General features: G+C 34.5%; 1 protein-coding gene across 3 annotated transcripts in view; it reads left to right on the top strand.

The window, feature by feature from the left end:
* The first annotated feature begins 2,817 nt into the window (after window positions 1–2,817).
* Window positions 2,818–19,802, top strand: part of LOC105231676 (homeobox protein 5) — a 90,609-nt gene continuing 73,624 nt past the window's right edge. The window contains exon 1 of one of the 3 annotated variants that reach the window (XM_049447556.1): window positions 2,818–4,427. The gene's annotated coding sequence lies outside the window, so the exon portion shown is untranslated. Of the gene's footprint in view, window positions 4,428–7,510; window positions 8,965–19,802 lie in introns of those variants that run through there. The other 2 variants (XM_049447558.1, XM_049447557.1) reach the window with 2 other exon arrangements.

A 19,802-nucleotide genomic window follows, 5' to 3' on the forward strand; every position in this document is an offset into this window, starting at 1 on the left:
TCGAATGCATTGTTCAGCGCTTGCGTTATTTATGTGTGTGTTTGTGTAAGTGTGCTAATATCTTAAAACTGTTCAACCGTTAAAGCTATATATTTTTAGAAATTTGTAGATAAAAGTAGCAAATAACGGGTGATTTTTTTGAGGTTAGGATTTTCATGCATTAGTATTTGACAGATCACGTGGGATTTCAGACATGGTGTCAAAGAGAAAGATGCTCAGTATGCTTTGACATTTCATCATGAATAGACTTACTAACGAGCAACGCTTGCAAATCATTGAATTTTATTACCAAAATCAGTGTTCGGTTCGAAATGTGTTTTATCGACAAATTTTGTTCAGCGATGAGGCTCATTTCTGGTTGAATGGCTACGTAAATAAGCAAAATTGCCGCATTTGGGGTGAAGAGCAACCAGAAGCCGTTCAAGAACTGCCCATGCATCCCGAAAAATGCACTGTTTGGTGTGGTTTGTACGCTGGTGGAATCATTGGACCGTATTTTTTCAAAGATGCTGTTGGACGCAACGTTACGGTGAATGGCGATCGCTATCGTTCGATGCTAACAAACTTTTTGTTGCCAAAATGGAAGAACTGAACTTGGTTGACATGTGGTTTCAACAAGATGGCGCTACATGCCACACAGCTCGCGATTCTATGGCCATTTTGAGGGAAAACTTCGGACAACAATTCATCTCAAGAAATGGACCCGTAAGTTGGCCACCAAGATCATGCGATTTAACGCCTTTAGACTATTTTTTGTGGGGCTACGTCAAGTCTAAAGTCTACAGAAATAAGCCAGCAACTATTCAGCTTTGGAAGACAACATTTCCGAAGAAATTCGGGCTATTCCGGCCGAAATGCTCGAAAAAGTTGCCCAAAATTGGACTTTCCGAATGGACCACCTAAGACGCAGCCGCGGTCAACATTTAAATGAAATTATCTTCAAAAAGTAAATGTCATGAACCAATCTAACGTTTCAAATAAAGAACCGATGAGATTTTGCAAATTTTATGCGTTTTTTTTTTTTTTTTTAAAAGTTATCAAGCTCTTAAAAAATCACCCTTTAAAAAGGGATTATAGTCTCTTCATTTTTGTTGAGAACTTTCTGCAACAAATCGACCGTATCAGGCAGCATCGTGGGAAGTCTCATCTTTGGCACAAAGAGCGTCTATATATTTTCAAGAAATAGTTAATAAACAGAGTTCCTTCACTCAGTCGTAGAAAGTCAAATAAATACTAAAGACCTTGCATTTTGAATTATTATATAAAATACATATATTTGGGTGAAACCATAACCTGTATATTGGTTAGTCGAAAAAGTATTTTCGTGTTTTTCAATAGATGTCGTTGCAAAAAAATTACAGCTCTTCAAAAATGATAAAAAAGGGAAGGATGCCACGCAAGCCACCAACGAAATTTGAGGAATTTACGGAGACGATGCTGTACCAGTTCGTGTCGCACAACAATGGTTCGCTCGCTTCCGTTCTGGAAATTTCGAAATTTCGACTTACACTGATGAAAGTTTTACACTGATGGAATAATGTCTCTAGCGAAAAAATGGCAAAAAGTGGTCGACCAAGATGGTACATATTAGTTTATTTATTTAATACGAAAAGACTTTTTCGACAACCCATATTTCTGATGGTGAACTATATTTTATTAGTAGAAGATACAGCAAAAATGCTCAAAAGTGGACATTTTTCAGAAAGTTTCAAGTCTAGCATTTTCTTCGAGAGACCAAAGCTTAACATATTTAATATTTGAAAAACTCAATCCTTCAGCATAAACTGCTCTGATAGCTCGCAGATGTGAATATTTCTAAGTTCAAGTTATTTATAAATAAATTTTGCCTACATTTAGGGTCAAAAAGGAAATGAGATTTTGGAAAAAAAGAAAGTCTAGTAGAATACACTATTTGAGTAACTCAAACTCTCAATATATTTGATCCATACACTCTCTGAAGTGAGTATTTTTAAACTTTATTCATTGTTCATTTAATTCGTGATTCTTCCTTATTCAAATTTCAATGCTTTATTGATCTTTAAATAAATTTTGCCCACATTTAGGCTGAATAAAAAATTATATTCTAAGCAAAAGTAAACGCAATAAAACATACCTTTATATGGAGGGGAAATATATGCAATATAAAGGCTCAAACGAAGTGTGATGTTTGACAAGAAAAGCTTTTAAAACTTTTTCCAGCGATAGGGATCCAAGAGAGTTCCTGCACTCAGACGTAGCAAGTCCAATAAGTACTAAAGATAGTATGTTTTTCTGTTTGTTAAAGGGGTTTACAAAAGTTTACTTCTTAAAATGAGCCCACATCGGATTATTTTATTCTCTAAGATTGGAAAAAGGGTAATATCATGTATCCCCACTTCTCTTGACTCCACTTCCGCATTGCATGATTAGTAGAGATTGAGCTATAGGCTCGAAATTTGAAAGTTTTCTTCAGCTTTTAAGTCCAGCGGTTTTTTTGAGAGAGAAACACTGTATAAAAATTATTTAAACTGCTCCGGTACCTCGCAGAGTTGAATATTTCGAAGCTCTCCTTTAATCTACGTTTTCTAATTTCAGTAAATAAATTTTGCCTACATTTAGGATGAAAAAAAATTATAAGCAAGCGCAATAGAACACACCATGTAGAGACAAATTATATGAGACTAGAATTTATTGTAAGACCTGCATAGCCGATTTTCTAAAACAAGCGACTACCGCTCGGCGAATTTTGAATTCAGCTTGAAAATTGAAAAAGATTTTTCAAAATGCTGTTCGGCAGGTAAATACAAATCACTGAGTGACTTAAAAATTGATCTCCTAACCGTCGGTTAAGAAAGAAGATCCACACCAAAAATTGCAGCTGAAACTTCTAGCAGAAAAGTCAGCGCAAACTAGTACATCTACAGCTACTGAAGCTTCACAAACTTTACCAGCCTTAGCTGAGAAAATATCAGCGCGTTTTCCCACATTTAGCACGATAAGCCTACACACAAATCATATATCCACTTCTTATAAGCTATTAAGTCAGCTTAACTTAATTATAATTACTTGCGCCTAAATAGTGTTTGGTTTTCAAAGCGCAGAACAAAGAGAACAACAACGGTTGTAACAGTTTAGCAATTTAACATTTAAAAAGCAGTCAAGACCAGCGCTACTGCTCTTAGCGCTGGCTTAGAACACACAAATCCTAAGCTGAAGAGCAAATAGTTTATTAAACGCTAAGAGCGCCAGCGCGAGCGTTGCTTTGCTAGCGCCGGACCAGCGTTTACGCGAACGCTTTTCAGCGCTGCTCACTTGTTAGCGACCGCTTTGCGGCTATGCACACAGCCAGCGTATGTTTCCAGCCAACGCTCTTCAAGCGCACGAAATATAATGTAACTGAGTAGACTCTTGGTGCTGCCGCTAGACATCTAGTGTGTCTTTGCTATTTGCTTTTGTTTCCAAAGTTTTGCCTGTTCTCAGCACCGGCCGCGGGCACAGGTTGCTTTGTTTAGAAGTTATTTTCTTTTTATTGTTATTTTTTTTACCGCTTGGTTGTAAAGCAAACCGCTATGAGCTGAGCTGAGATTTGTTAAGCGATAATGAAACAAATAAAATGTGCGCTAAGCGCAGCGCATTAGATTTTTCGTTTGGTTTCCAAGAGCCGATGTATTGACCACTAAGCGTGCGCGGCGCTGTTCAGCTCTCTACCGGAGCGCTAGAGCCAGTCGGAGCGCACGGCGCACAGCTAAGCCGCCTATTGAGCTGGAACATTAGCTCGTAACTATGCGATACTCTAATAGCCATGTCTCTAATAGCTATGTACACCGTTTGAACTATGGCTGACCGCTGCACTGCTTCTGAACTGGCTGTAGCGTGCTGCGCCGCAGCCGCTTGTAGCGCTTGGCCAGCGCTACATTTATGGCCTGCTGTAGCTATTATTGCTGCTGTTGCCAGTATTGTTGCTGGCGTTGCTGCTGCAGCGACTGCTGCTGGCGGCCAACAACTTCTTGGACATGATTTGTGATTTAGTTCAGTTTCGAGTGTGGCGCGTTTCGTGCACGCCAACCGCTACATTTTTTGTGTCGGTCGAATACCGCTTTGTTTTTTGTGTTTCATCTATGATTTTTTCGTCATTCGCCGCTGTATCTGTAGCTTTGGCATTGTGAACTTTTTCGTCTCATTTGCGTTGTTTCGGAAGTACGCCGGTCGCACCTTTTACAGCGCACAAGCGATTTGTTTTCCGTCGGCGAAGTTGTGATTTCCGTTTGAGTGACAGTCGAAATCGCTAAAGCCGGTCAGAATTGAAAATCAATATAAATCAAAGTGAAATATTTCGGAATTTCTGAATTTCCGCTGCAAACTAGGTGTGTAAAGCGTTTATGTCGGCGTTTTCAGCGGTAAAAAAGTTAGCCGAAAATAAATTGATGCGAAAAATTAAATAAACAAAAGTATGCAAAACTAGTTTATAATAAAAGTGCTCCAAATTATTTTTAGCACAAAAAATTTGTAAAAAATTTCACAAATTGGAAACGAAATATTTGTTTGTGCTCGTGTGAAGATTTGTAAGAAAAGTTTGGAAAATATTAAAAAGTCTGTGTTGGGATTGTATGAAATTAAAAAGCTTTAGCAAGTTGTGAAAAATAATATTCTAACGGTTGTACCGTATACACTAAATTTACCTCATTTCGGTACAATTTATAATTTTTGTTGTTATTAAAGTCATAATAATCCAAACATCGGGATTAAAAAGTGAAAATCGTAAAATTCTTAGCAAACTCTTTTTGACAAAGTTTTTGTTTGTTTTTTGTTGAACATAGTTTCCTTCAAGGGTGGTACACTGATTATAACAACTCACCAACTTTTCGGAACCCTTTTTTGTAGTAGGAATTTTCCTTCGTTTTAAAATAGGCCTCAGTTTTGGCAAACACTTCTTCATTCACCGAATATTTCTTCCCAACGAGAATTCTTTTGAGATCTGAGAACTGGAATAAACACTGGGGGTCTGATCTTTATAGTACATTAAATGCGGTAACGATTTCGAGCTTCATTAATTTATTTTTGCCATCGTTTCCACTGACTTGGCAATCGGTGCATTGATGAAACAGAACTTTCTTTGTCTTCGAATGCAGTTTTTTGCCGACTTCGCTCTTCCAACGGTCCAATATCGTAAAAGTCGCAGTTGATGCTCCTTTTTTGTTGAAGGTCGTCAATAAAAATTATTCCACGTGCATCTCGAAATAGCGCCGCCATAACCTTTTCTGCCGACTGTTGCTTTTCTCCACAATTTGGAGCGGATTCGTCGTATATAGTCCACTCGGATGACTGTCCTTTGGACTTCAGAGTGAAATGATGTAGCCATGTTTCACCCATTCTCACATATCTATACGAACCCTCGAGTTTATTCTTCTTCTTCTTAATTGGCGTAGACACCGCTTACGCGATTATAGCCGAGTTAACAACCGCGCGCCAGTCGTTTCTTCTTTTCGCTACGTGGCGCCAATTGGATATTCCAAGCGAAGCCAGGTCCTTCTCCACTTGGTCCTTCCAACGGAGTGGAGGTCTTCCTCTTCCTCTGCTTCCCCCGGCGGGTACTGCGTCGAATACTTTCAGAGCTGGAGTGTTTTCATCCATCCGGACAACATGACCTAGCCAGCGTAGCCGCTGTCTTTTAATTCGCTGAACTATGTCAATGTCATCGTATATCTCGTACAGCTCATCGTTCCATCGAATGCGATATTCGCCGTGGCCAACGCGCAAAGGACCATAAATCTTTCGCAGAATTTTTCTCTCGAAAACTCGCAACGTCGACTCATCCGCTGTTGACATCGTCCAAGCCTCTGCACCATATAGCAGGACGGGAATTATGAGAGACTTATAGAGTTTGGTTTTTGTCTGTCGAGAGAGGACTTTGCTTCTCAATTGCCTACTCAGTCCGAAGTAGCACCTGTTTGGCAAGAGTTATCCTGCTTTGGATTTCTAGGCTGACATTATTGTTGGTGTTGATGCTGGTTCCAAGATAGACGAAATTATCGACCACTTCATAGTTATGACTGTCAACGGTGATGGGCGAGCCAAGTCGCGAGTACGACGACTGTTTGTTTGATGACAGGAGATATTTTGTCTTGCCCTCGTTCACTGCCAGACCCATTCGTTTTGCTTCCTTGTCCAGCCTGGAGAAAGCAGAACTAACGGCGCGGGTGTTGAGGCCGATGATATCAATACGCTTGAGTTTATTACGCTTGAATATATCCAAACACTGCTCCAAATCTGCAACTTTTTAGTCAAAAATGAGCTCGCGCGGTACCCACTTTACATAGAGCTTTTTCATACACAAAAGTTCATGAGTGATACGATGTACACGTTCAGTTGACATCTTCAGAAAGCCTGCTGCCTCGAACAACTTTACTTTACGGTCATCCAAAATTATTTTGTGAACTCTTTTAATCTTATCGTCGGTTACAACCGTCGCAGTGATCGGAAACTCGTCATTAAGCCAAGCTTTTGATTTGACTGTATTTTTAGCCTACAAAAAGCGATATTTGGTCAACAATCGATATTTTCTTTTATCCAAGTTTTCATAATAACGAAAGTTGCTTCACAAAAAATAATGTGGTTCACAAAATAATAAACTGAAAGCTCTCATAAACGAGCCCTTTGAAATTTCGGGCTAACTTGAAATCATATAGATTTAATTCTAGTGGCGACATCTATATGTCAGGGTGATGACTTTTCAATCAATATTTTCTGCCATCATCGAGGTGTGTTCAAAAATAACTGAAATTTGTTTTTTTGTTTTAACAAATATTTATTCATTCGTCTATATTAATACCATCGCCTTCAGACTAGTTCAATATTATGAACCTATGGCAGCGCTTCTCCCAATCATCAAACCACTTCGCATACCCGACATTTGGGATAGCTGTTTCAGCGATGCGCTTTTAACGTGATCTATGTATGTGAAACGATGGACCTTTAAGGTTCTCTTTGCTTTTGCAAATAGGAAAAAGTCATACGGCGCCATGTCTTCTGAATATGAAGGCTAACGTTACATCGATACAGTATTTTTTTGACCAAGAATTCGCGAACAAATCCTTTCTCCATTTCATGTAACAAAGAGTCGGCTAGCTCATAAAAATTCATCACAGCGACTGCTAGCGCTAATGTCAGCAAAGATACAAGTATATATATGACTGGAACAATTTTTGGTTATGAAACAATCACTAGCGTTTATGATTATTATTCCCGGCTTTGTGACCTTTTTGCGACGTCTCGATTAATCCATACATACGAATATGCACGTAAAAAAGCTAAGCAAGCCAAATCTTGCGTTTATTTTCAAATTCTGTGTTCCAGTACCATTACTGGTTCAATACAAAATTATTTTATTATTTTTTGTTCATCCAACAGTATTTCAGAGTTTAGAAAACTGCTCAGAGAAGCGGTCTTAAAATCTTAAGGTTGAGGCTTCTGACTCTTGGTACTAAATTTTAATAATTTCGACTCGTTGTTGGAACGCATATCTTTCCACGATAAAAGGACAAACCTTATTGAATAGAAATGTCAAAATAGTGTGAAAAAATATAGCGTCTTTTGCTGTTCCCATAGGTCTGCTTTTATAGTGTTCCTATTGGAAATCCTTATATTTATAAGATGAAGCCAAAATATAATTCGAACTGGGTTGATAATCTATTTTATAGGTTAGTGTGGTTACGAACCTCGAAGTTTAAAAAATCAGCTATTTAAATGAAAGCGTCTCTTGGGTTTCATGATTATGTTTAATCGTTACTTAGGAAGCAATACATGCTGAAACAATCAACACACAGTAGTTATAATTCATATAATGATGAATTATGTGCTGCTCTCGCTATTAATAGTTCAGGAAGCAGTTCGTATGGAACGGAATAAAATATAGTTTACCATAGACTTGCGATATTAAAATAAAAATCATTTAAAGTGTATAAAAAATGCAACTTTAATGTCTAAAATTGACTAATTTATTAAGAAAATAAAATTCTATTCACTTTTGGACAATAATTTATGTACAAGTCAAGTATTAAAAGCGAAAATTAACAAAGGCAGGCCAAGTCTCAGAAATTGAATTTTATATATATTTTTTAAATAAGAAAAGAAGAAGAAAAGAGTAGAAGAAGCAAAATTGCTCTAGAATTTTTATGAAAATATTCACATCACAGCAATTCATATGTGTATTTGCATACTCACACTGAACGAAACGGAAGCTGTTCATTTTCCAACCAAAGGCGGAAATCACTAGTACACAGCTTTCATTATTTATTTACGCATTTTGAAGCGTCTTCAACACGGTATTTTATTTTTGCTGCATATTTATTTCTACACTTCATAATTATTTATGAAAAAAGTATAAACTTGTGAAAATTCTGTGCGTGTAAATTAAGTGTAAATGTGTGCCTGTGAAAATGACCACAACAACTATACTGTGTGTGTGAAGAAAATGCGGAAGCAGTCAAATTTTAATGAAATATGCTGTTTATCTTGTGGCACGTCATAGTTGACAGCTTCTTATTATTATTGTTGTGGCAGCACGAAAGCAAAGTGGCAAACCAATAGCTTTAAGCAGGTGGCAAATAGACCAAAGAGAAATAGAGTCATACACACGAAACTAATATGACTAGTGGCAAGAAGACAAAGCAAATAAACAGCGTGGAAAATCACAAAGAACCATTAATTTATGGCGCCAAAGCAGTGTCAAATAACAAAATGAAGAAGGCGCAAAACAAAATAAAATCAAAATGATAAATAGTGTGAAAAACGTGTGAATTTTGTTTGTGTTTATTTTTCCAGCGGCGTTTAGCAGCCAAATCGTCTTGTGTAAATGCAGCAGAATTGAAATTTTGTTGGAAAATCTAGTGTACAAGCTGTGTTAAGCAAATGTTGAAAAGTAAATAAAAACAATATTTTAATATTAACATATATATTTATCAGCGTCTTGGAAGCAGTATTAAAGCTGTAAGTGAAACTTATTAACTTGGCGTTATCCACGCAGTTTGAACTCATTTTACTATATTTGGTGAAGAATTTTAAAAATGCGTCTTAAATAAAATAGCTATTTATTAATAAATCTGCCAAATTAAATATATACATAATTTTTGGAAAACCACTTTTGAATGAAAACTGCTTGAATTGGAGGATAATGTTATTATTTTTTTTTTTAATATTTTTATTATTATTATTTTTTGATTCAACAAAATTACTTGAAAGGGCGCAAATAACTTCAAGAAAAAGATGTTTTTTCTATTAATTTTTTTCTAAATATAAAATAAATGTCTAAGAGCAATTATTATATGGAAATAAGGGTATAGTATAATTTATGTTATAAGAAAGGATTGTTTAGCTATTTCAGCTCTTCGTCAGGAAAAGATATTATAAATATGTATATTAAATTTATATTATTTATTCGTGTGAAGGCTATATCGGGGATACCTAATATTAAAGGGACAAGTCAATTTCCGAATACTTCAATTATGGTAGGTATAACTAAACCGAAAATTATTACGAAAGTATAAGCTGTTTATGGAGAATTACTATTTAGTACTATTTGAGAAATATCAAGATAATTAAGAAACACAAAAAAAAACGTTAACTTCGTCAACACATAAATTATGAAATCCTTCACACGTTCATTTTTATGGCATAAAGAGTATAAAAACGTCCTTCTCTTAATTTTGAGCGGCCAGTTTATATGGCAGCCATATGCTACAGTTGTCCGATCAGAACTATTTCTACGGATATTATAGCACTGGCTAAGGTAATAATCTGTGCAAAATATCATGACGATATCTTATCAAATAAAAAAGTTATCCATACAAAGACTTAAGTTGGTGGTATCAGTTTGTATGGCAGCCATATTCTATAGTCGTCCGATATGAATAATTTATTCGCACATTATAATATTACTTTGAGTAATATTCTATGCTAATTTTTGTAAAGATACCCTTACAAATAAAAAAAATCCATACCAGAACTTCATTACGTTCATTCAATTTGTTTGGCAGCTATACGTTATAGTGATCCGCCATCGATCATTTCAGCAAATGATCAGCCTTTTGGTGAGGAAAGGACGTGTGAGTAATTTCAGAATGATATTTCAAACACTCTAAGATTAGGGACCTTATTCAGTGTATGAAAAGCAAAAGTTCTAATTAGACTGCAAAAATATCGCTTCCAACATTTTATTTTAATTAGTGACATAAACACATAACTGAAAATCGTATACTTCGCCTAAGATATGTTAAAAATCAATAATTTTCTGTTAATGCAAGGAAAGGAGTAGTATATGTCATTCTTTTGTTTTAACTTGTTCAAATAGGGTTTCTATTTACAATTTTCAGTTCAGTTTCTTCAGCGAACGCACATTTTTCCAGTTTAATTCGTTTTTTTTCCAGATTTTTATTTCCCCCCCAACATATTGCTTGGAGTAAAATCTCTCACTTATCAGAAATTTCTATTCATTTTGAGCTGAAGACGGCTTAGTGTTGTTTTATTGTTATTATACACGCATATATTAGAATATTCAATGTATCGCATTCGCCTTTAACTAAGTTTCATAATAAATATTCGCAAAACCGCTGCTTATCAACCGTTACTAAGCACTTTTTTGCTCCAACTTAAACAAAACAAAATCGTTTGCCAAAAAACCCATAGTCTCCCGTAAGAGCGGCTTATAACAACAAATGAAAATATTCAAACTTTATACCTTATGATAAAAGTTTAGATTAAAAACAAAAATTTAACCAAAAATAAAAAAAAAAATAACCAAAACAAAACTTGGCATCACCAGTTTGAAACAGTAAATTCTATTCGCCGCTTAGCAGCAAGCCAAGAAGCTGCGAAAAATAATTAAGAACGAAAATAACTAAATAACAGTCTCCAAAGTTCATTATCATCTTAAAAAAGCAGCAAACAAAAGATCAAATGCTGCGCGCGGACAGTTTCAAACTGTGCTGATTAAAATGTTAAGCTCGAGTACTTTTTTTGTGTTTTTTTTTTTCTTTTCGCTTGGCAACTCTTCGCACTCAACTCAACCATCTCACACAAAACGCAAAGTAGCAACAAAAAGGCTTCTTTCGTCACATAAATTAAAATTTTATTAGTTATAATTATAATTTACTGCTCACTTAGTATTACGGCGCTGGGCTCTTTTCTTTTATATTCTATAGATTTCTGTGTTTATCAAATATTTATATATTCACATTTCCTGTTTGCTGCTACGATTTTTTCCCAAACGTTTTTGGTAGTTTGGTTGTTAGTTTTTCTTTGAAAATATTTTTGTGCGTTCCGTAACACTATTTTATTATATTTATTTTATGTGTGGCATTTTCCTCTTTTACTCTTTCTTTATAGCCCAAACAAGATGTTTTCAGCTTGCCACGAAGTTTTTAACACCTTGCACGAAACCTCGGAAATGGTTTAGCCATGAATGTATTTTAGACCGTATATACAAGTACGCCAATTAGTCACTTAGTTTTTGAGTTATCGACTTGAAATTTAACATACGTTTTTCTCTAACCAAAACAGTTCTTATTTATCGGTAATGCCAATATCGGACCACAATAGCATCTAGCTGTCATATAAACTGTCCAAACCAAATTCAATTTTTGTATGAAAATTCTTTTATTTGACAAGATATCTTCACAAAATTTGACACGAATTATTATTCAAATATATGCTATGATTTCCGAAGATATTACTCATATCGGACCACTATAGCATATAGCTGCCATACAAATTGAACGAGCAGAATCTAGTACTTCTAAGAAAACCTTTTTCATTTAACACGCTTTCCGCACAAAATTTGGCGTGGCTCAATATCGAAGACAGCGGCATTAACTCCGCATATATTGTTCAGTTTGGGCCACTATAGCATATAGCTGTCATACCAACTGACACCTCAAAATCAATTTTAAGATATTTGTATGCCTTTTTAGCTTAAAATAAATGCAACTGTGAAGGGTATTATATCTGCGTTGCAGCCGAAGCTAGAGTTTTTGCTTGATTTTTAGCTTTAAATAAATACATTAAATTTCGTGCTGATTTATTTATTGTCTTTGCCTAATCTTTGTGGAGATTCCACTTTTTAGGCGCTTAACACCCGTATTATTCCACAGATTTCAAATTATGCCAGCATTTTGTACTGTTTTAGTTTCTTTCGTATTTTATCGGTTTGCCTATTTCTTAAATTTTCTGTTCCAGGCGCGATTGACGTCACAAGAAGTTTGGCATAAAGTGGCCTTTTATGAGCTTCTTCAATACAAGTTGTCGTGGCTTGTACGATTTATTTCGTAAAAAAAAATATTTTTAAGTAGGTTTTTATTTTTTTTTATTTTATTATATTATCTACTTATTTTATTTTGCCCTTTGCTTTCTATAACGGCCTTAACGCGCTGCGCATTGAATTTGAAATTCTGCAATATTTGTGCTGCGATTTCTTTACACTAGACAACCTCGAAAAAAATCCAACTCAGCTAAGGTATTGGGTCTCTTCTTTGCTACCTTGGTCTTCATAATATACCAAAGGTTCTGAATGAAGTTTAAATCTGGGCTGTTAGCTGGCCATTCTAAGATCAAACTTCCATTTTACGAGAGGAGGTCTTTTACCTGGAAAAAATAATAAAAAGTTACACTTAATAATTTTAATAAAATAATTTATGTAAACTACAGACATAAAAAAAATGATACCTACCATTTTAGCACGAAGAAATGGCGCAGAGTCAGCCTGGAAGATTAAATCGTTTTCTTGCGAAAAAGATTCTTCAATTGAAGGTGTTAAATATTCCTCCAGTATTTGCTGGTAGTTAAGTGCGTTTACTGTTCCATCTTTTAGAGCCAGTCTTCCAAGTTCATGGTAAGAAAAGCATCTCAAAACCTTTTGACTGCCTCCCTGTTTAACCGTTCTTCGGCGCACTCTTCGCTATAGCGTTCACCAGAGTTTCTCCTTATTACAACATCCCGTCGCTACATAACATGTTGAACTTGAACTCGTCAGCAAAGATTACTTTCTGTCAATCGACTTCGACTTTGGTGCTTTATAGCCCACCGGAGAAGTTGTTGACGCATTTTCTTAGTCAAAAGTGTTTTTTTGCGGGTCGTCGAGCGTTCAAACCAGCATCCCGGAGCCTGTTTCGTATGGTTCTAGCAGTGATTTCGGTTCCAAAGTCTTCTGTGAGTTCCACTGTGATGTCTTCAGCGGTTTATAATCGATTCTTGCCGATCTATTTGGTGATGCTCCCTAGATGATGTTCTCCTTGCTGCTCCTGAGCCGTGTTTTCTACTCAGAGACCCTCTGCTTTAAAATTTTATCTAAAAATCTCCGACGGCAGACTTTTTGAATCCAACTCTTTCACTGATATTTCTAAGATTTTCTATTCGCAAAGTTAATATCTTGAACTTATTGATCATATTATCAGTGTATGGATTTCCACCTTTTTTGCAAAGGCATAAAGAATTCGGTTGCACCCGTACTTAGCCTACCTTACTTGTTTTCAAATACTTGTATACTTTTATTTTTTTTATAACTTTCATAATTTTTTTCATTTCATTTTGTTATTATTATTTATTTTTATTATTTTTTCAATTTTTTTTTTTTAATTTTATTTTAATAATTTTTTTGTTTTCTTTAATTATTTTAAATACTAACTTTTTTTATAACTTCTTTCATTCTCAAAAACTTTGTAATTTCTCTTGTGTCGAACTTTATTGTTGTTTTGTGCTCTAACCCACTAATGCCAATAATTTTGGTGCTCCAATTAGTTGTCAAAAGATATTTTATTATCGCCTCAAGCGTATTTACAAAATTTGATTGACACATCCATTGCTGATGGTGTTGGTTAATGATTTTTATTCCAAGAAATTTCTGTAAGCAAATTATTTACACTTATCGCTTTCTACCTTATTTGCTTATGAGACAGTTTACATGTGAAAAAATGAAATGATTAATAAAAAGAAGTGACTAAGTCAAAAATATTTAATTTTATTAAGAAAATGTAAAGCAGATATTATAAATAATAATAATATTTGTAAACAAAAGATTTTATAAAATTTATTTATCATAAAAAAATAAAAATAAAAAAAATTATTTTGTCAAAAAATAAAAATAAAAAAAATTATTTTGTCAAAAAAATTAAAAAAAATTGAAAAATACAAATTTTCAAATAATTTAAGAAACAATTAAGCGCAACCAAACACCAACTAACTCGAATTCGCCCCAAAGCACATACTACACGACTGCTTTATCTCCTCAGAGCAGAATATTTCTTGCTTTTCGCAAATATTGACCTCTTTTGCATACACCAAGAGTTGGAAAAATTACAAAACACAACAACAAACATTTCTCATCTTCGCAAATAAGCACCTTGCACACAGCACCCAATCTTAACGGAGCGCTCAAGCTCCATACCGGCAACATCCGTCCCAACCAACAAGTATAGTTATTAAATATCTAAAACAAAAAAAAACAAAAGATTCGCAAAAACTACAACCATGTGTTGCCGAAAAAATTGGCAAGAAGAATTAGCAAAAAATTAGCAGAAATAAAATGTTGTTTTTACAAATTAGTCAGAAGCAAAAATGATTAATCGCCTCACATGCGCAGCCCAGCTGCAGGCAAGCGACGCATGCGCTTAGAAAAGAAAATTGCTGGGCGAAAATAATTTGCAAAAACAAGAAAAAAGGCGCATAAAAAATTATTGCAAAGTGTACACAAGCGGAGGCAAAATAAAATTAAACAATTAACACAAGCTAATAAGCGCAAAAAATGTTTACAACAATAGCAAAAAGCGCAAAAAAGTTCAAAAAAAAAAGAATTTGCAAAAACTGGCAACCCAAAAAATTCGCAAGCAGCTCATTTAGCCAAACGCGGCGCTCTTTGCCGCAATTTTTGCCATTTTTTGCCGCTGCACACACACATACTCGTATGCTATTATTCTAGCTCATTTTGCAATGGATTTTGGTTTGCCGCCTCTAGTTCGTGTTATTTTGAGAAGGTGTTGCCGGAAGATATTTTCTCAAGTCGCACGCCCCTCGAGAAATCGGTCAATATTCGGCTTTGCCTTGCCGCCGCTAAACGCCATAAAGTCCACAAAGGCAGCGCAACCCCGCCACCATGCTTTACCGCCGCACTGCACCTCTACTAACTTGTATGTGTTTGTGTGTTCGCGCGTTGGTTCGCCGAAAAGCTCAATACTTGATTTAGTAATCGCCTGCCTAATTAGTTAATTACATGCTAAATTAACTTGTAATTATTATAAATGCGCCATTGCTACAGTTTATTTTTGTGCATTTCGGTTATTTCTGCAACAGAATTTTTTGGCGATTTTTGTTGTTCGAATTTTTACATTTTTTTTTGGCTCTAGACTACTCGCATTAATTACTCAAACGAATGCCAGCGGAATGACAAATAAATCATTCGCGTACAGTCATTTTTTGCTTAAGACTTTTGAGGTTTTTGAAGTTCTAGCTTAAAATCGCATGAGTTTGGTTAATTCGGATATAATTAGAACACAATTTCAAGAAAAAGTTCCTAATTACTGGTGAACTAACACCTCTGTTTCCAGAACTCGTATTTATTCGTTTTGATTATCAATTTAAGGAACAATTCGTATTAATTATTCTCTCAAAACTCAGCACTCTCACTATCAACCCTAAAAAATATTCGAATAAGCTCCTGCGTTTGTGCTGTAAATTCACCAAAATGCTTTTGTTTTTCGGATTTTAGTCCAAATTTTCTTAAATCCATATGACGTTACATTCTTATACCCTTAGTACCCCTAGTATTAAGTTTTCCTCGAAGTTTTTAACGCCCAAAGGAAATATCTCAGGTGCTATAAAGTATATGTATACTATTGTATATTAGAGCGGGCCGATTTTTTTTCTATAAAATCTCGTTTATAGGACAAGTTCTAAGGAACTTAACATTCTCGGCCTGGAAACCGATTTAGACTCATAGTCTCTTAGCAAAAGTTGAACAATTCCTGCTTACGCGATCTTCTCGACTCCCTGCAAATCAATCCGCTGTATATACATATATATTATGTCAAAAAAGTACACGGAATACACTTATGACAACGATTTTTACAGTCCTCAAAACTCTTTACACGAACACTTTTTGGAATGTCCTTCAGCGAATTTTGTTTTATCTCTTCGATCGACTGAAAACGAATTCCACGGAGCAGCAATTTCAGTTTGGGGAACAAGAAAAAATCACACGGAGCCAAATCTGGTGAATACGGTGGTTTATTCATGGCATTCATTGCATTTTTGGCTTTAAATTTAGTCAGAATCGTGGCTCGATGCGGGTGCTTTCTCATGGTGTAAAACCCATGAATTGTTCTCCCTTAATTCCGACCTTTTTCGACAGATGCCTCAAACGGCCAAATAGAACTCCTTATTGACCGATGATACACTAAATCACGAATATTGAAAAAACAATGAGCACCACTTTGATTTTTGAGCGACTTCGGCGTGTTTTTTTTTTGGTTTCGGCTCTATTTTTTCTTCTCCATTCCGATGATTGTTCATTTATTTGCATGTCCAACTTAAAAACCTATGTCTCATCGCTAGTAGTAATGCTTTTTATGAATGTGGCATTGAAAACCGTATCCAAAGAGACCTGTTTACTGTAGATTTTTTGAAAATAATCAGTTTTATTGGAAAGAGTCGAGCAAGAACGCGCTTCGTTCCAAAAATATCTACCAAAATCATTTGAACGGATTCGCGAAAGATATTAAGCTTTCTTGCCAATGTATAATCAGCCTGACGAACTGAGTCAAATTAGCCGTATTCGTTTGTCTGTATAAATAAGCAAGAACTAGTTCTTTGGTTTTAAGTTATCAAATGAAACTTCACATACCTTCTTTTATCCCCAAGAAGCTTTTCATTTGTCAAAACCGATGAAATCGAACTACTGAAGCATATAGTTGCTTTACAAATTGATCGATAGAAATCAAATTATTGAGTGACTAAATTTTTCATTAGACAAGATTACACTCCAAAATGAAACAACAATCTCTGAAGAAATTGTTCAGATGAGACCACCATAGTATACGAGTATAGCTTCCATTCCATCCATACAAAATCTCCCATCATTATCAATAAACACAAATTTTATACCCTTTTCTCCTATAGAAAATGCACCTATAAAGACTATTATAGCTTTTGTGCAGCCTAAGTTATACCTACTCTAGAATAAGATCACTCAAGCTACCTTAAGCAATCTACCGCCTTCGTAAGTTTTTATGAACACTTTGTCAATATGCCAGAGTTTGGCATGAGATTTAAAAGTATTTGGCCTCACCGCGGCCTTGTCTACAACTGTTCAAATGTGGTATACCTTTCGAAGATTACCCTTTGTTGCTTAACATTTCCGTAAAGGCCTTTGAATGGTAAATTATAATGATTAAACTTGGTGCTAGACTACCACCAACATCAGCTAAGTTGAAACAGGAAATTTATAAATATTTCTTTTTTATTTTTCGAAGCGGTTGTCCTTATTTTTATTAAGAAAATATACATATGTATAACGATTTCGATCGCTCAAAATGAGAATTGGCTAAATATTAGAGAAAATGCAGATTAATGTTTATAGTTCATGATTTTAACCGAATCTATATAAACTTACTAAAAACCCTCATTTTTCCTTAAAGAGTTTTCTAAACAATTTTTGCTAATTTTCTGTTTCCTAGTTTCATTATCGCCTCGACGAAATGCTCTCAAACTCTTTTCAGATAACTAAGCTCATTTTCATTTTCTCATGTCATTTTTTTTTTTTTGTTTTTTTGTTTTTGTTAATGGAAAACTTCATTTTCTACGCTCAGGCACTTCTCTATTGGCTGCAAGGCAGCTAATCAAAGCATCCGACGCCTCTCATCTTAAAGCGTGTGCGCCCTAAAAACGAAATAATTAAAGGAAATCAAAAGTGAATATATGCCCAAAATGCACAGTAGACAAAATTCAATTATAGATAACGGTAATCAGCGTTGCGGCGGCTCAATCAATGCTATCAAAAGCGCCACTGCTGCCACAGAAGCCGCTGTTGACGCCTCTGTTTATGATACCGCTAGTTACAAGTCTAAAGCTTTACACCAATATTTAGGGAAAATTTATCGATTTTCAACTTGTTGAAGAAATCTTTTAAGATACACGCGAGCTCACACAGCACACGTATTCCTTAGCTGAAAATTGGTTTGTACAAACAGCAATAAACAAAATTTTCTTACGGAAATTTTTGATGTCCGATTTTTGTATAATTAATTTACAAGCGCTTTTTGATTGACGTTACTTTGTTACGGTGTCTGTCCCCTTCACTCTACACATTTCACTCGCATCCCTATCGGAAGTTGTAAATTCTCATCAGTGTAATCTCCGCAAATGGCCCAAATGGTTAAATTCAAATTGTTTCAGCTTACTACACACTACCAATAGTTGTATGAGCGAGTATGTGTGTGAGTGGTGAAATTAAACCATTTCAATTTACTTCAATTTGCTTTAATTGCCAACAATTTATGGCGGCAGGTTGCTTTCTTTTCACCACTTTGTTGCAAACTCACTGTTTTCAGGCTTCAATGAGTTTTGATGGTCAAATTTAAAGATTTTGAAGTTTTTCTTAGTACGCGAGTTTCTAACTTGTGTTCAAAATAATGAAGTTTCGAAAAAAAGATTTATTAAAAAAATTGATAATTGATTAATATTCAGTATATTTTTTTTTAACATCTCAAGCCTATAACTTTTTTAACTTTTTGCATGAATTAAAAAAATTTCGGTGTACTAAAAATTTTATTTTGTGCTAAACTAACTAAATATCAGATTTAATACTCAATTCTGTACTAGATAGTAGATTTTTTATGGTTATGATGAAATTTTGTGTGCTAAAAACTTTGTACTAAAAATTTTGTACTAAAAGTTGTTTATTAAAAGTGTTGTACTGAAAATTTTGAGCTAGAAACCCTGTGCCATTGTCATTAGTATTATCATTTTGTCAAAGTATTTGAATGTATTAAACCTGTTTCGCCAAATATACTTTTACTATTCTCAATTAAATACATAAAAAATATTAGTACGAGAAAATGTCTAAAAATCTAAATAATATCTAAAAATCTCTTTAAAAATGTGTACTAAAATTAGTACTAAATTTTTGTAAGTTAACGTTTGTACCAAATAAATTCTACTTAAAACAAATTGTTCTAAATGTCTTAAAAGGGTTCTTAAAATGTGTACAAAAATTAGTACTAAACATTTGTTGGTTAGTTTTTGTACTAAATTAAATTTACTTCAAGCAAATTGCACTAAATATATAAAAATCGCTTTAAAAGCTTGTACTAAATATTTGGTAGCTAATTTTTATACGCAATAAATTTCACGTCAAACTGTACAAAATATCCAAAAATCGTTATAAATGTAGGTACTGAAATTAGTACTTAATATTTTGTCTGCTAATCTCTTGCTACACTTTTTCCGCTTACAACAAATTGCACTAATTTAAAAAAAAAAAAATTTATTTCAAACATGTTGTGCTAAATATCTAAAAATTAGTACTAAAATTTGTACTAAAAATTTTGTCAACCAATTTCTGTACTAAATAAATTCTGCTTCCAAAATTGTAAGGTAGTGTCTAAAAAGCATTAGAGGAATGTGCAAAAATCATTCTAGATACATACATACTTATATGTACTGAAATTTGTACTAAATATTTTGTCAACCAATTTTTGTACTAAATAAATTCTGCTATCAAAGTTGTAAAAAGTGACTAAACCCGATTCTAAAAATGTATAAAAATTGTTCTAAATATGTGTACT

The sequence above is a fragment of the Bactrocera dorsalis genome, chromosome 2 (assembly GCF_023373825.1).
Source record: "Bactrocera dorsalis isolate Fly_Bdor chromosome 2, ASM2337382v1, whole genome shotgun sequence".
NCBI lineage: Eukaryota > Metazoa > Arthropoda > Insecta > Diptera > Tephritidae > Bactrocera > Bactrocera dorsalis.